We start from the raw sequence: 1,220 nt of genomic DNA, 5'->3' as shown, positions 1-1,220 counted from the left end.
AGGAACATGCTTACTGTGCTTTGAACTTCTTTTGAAAATAATTTAATTAATGATCTTTAAAAATTTTCATGGCACAGCTAAGATTCTCTCGTGGCACACTAGTTCAAAATTACTGGTTTAGCTGAAGAAAAAAATTGAAATAAGAAATGGTTATCAGAATGACTAAATCTCAATAATATTAGGTGAAAAAAGGCAAGGTGCAGAATGATACATTGAGTGTGGTAACATCTCCACGTCAAGTTCTATCAAACAACAAGTGGATGTACACTGCATAAAATACGCTTGAATGACATGCACTAACTTCACTTTCATGTTATATTTTGGGAGGCAGGGAAATTTGCTGGAGGTAGAGTCTTTGTTGTTTCAAATGTTTTTTTCTTTAAAAGAAGCAAATAAGGCTGGGTGCGGTGGGTCAGGCCTGTGATACTAGCACTCTGGAAGGCTGGGGTGGATGGATGGCCAGACCAACCTAAGCTAGAGTGAGACCATGTCTCTAAAAATAGTCTGGCACTGTGGTTTGGTGCCTGTGGTCCCAGCTACTCGGGAGGTTGAAGCCAGAGGATTGCTTGAGACCAAGGGTTTGAAGTTGATGTGAGCTGTGATGCCATGCTACTCTACCCAGGGTGGCAAAGTGAGACTCTTTTAAAAAAAACCAAAAAACGTGTATATATATGTGTATATATATATATATGTAAATATATATATATATATAATGAAAAGGAGAAAATAATGGAAAATGTTAATGTTTTAAAAATCAGGATCATAGAGATTTAGGTATTAAATTTTTTATTGCTCTTTTCATTGGATGAATTTCTTTTGTATCTGCCACAGCTTTTATCTTAATGATTGAGCAATTTCACTTCCAGGTGTTTATCAATGAAAAATAAAACATTTCTACAAAAAGACTTGTACAAGCATGTTCATAGCAGCTTTATTCTTAATAGCTCTCAAATGGAAGCCATATACACATTTGCTAACAAGGGCATAATAGTCATGCCTGGCTGCAGTGCAAAGGGTAGAAAGGCTGCTCCCCATGACACTAACGAACCCCACAAAATCTTTATATTGAGCTAAAAATGCAATCAAGCAGCATGGTAAGATCTCATTAATGTGCAACATGGTAGTTACACAATTTGTGTAGCCCAGGGCAAAATGAAAATGTGCAGAAAGCAGGAAAAAAGTGGTGCCTTTAAAGGTACTAGGGTATAAAGCTTTCTGCT

The sequence above is a fragment of the Otolemur garnettii genome, unplaced genomic scaffold, assembly GCF_000181295.1.
Source record: "Otolemur garnettii isolate 467f Iridium unplaced genomic scaffold, OtoGar3 scaffold00085, whole genome shotgun sequence".
Classification (NCBI taxonomy): domain Eukaryota; kingdom Metazoa; phylum Chordata; class Mammalia; order Primates; family Galagidae; genus Otolemur; species Otolemur garnettii.
Note: the sequence above shows the minus strand (reverse complement) of the source record.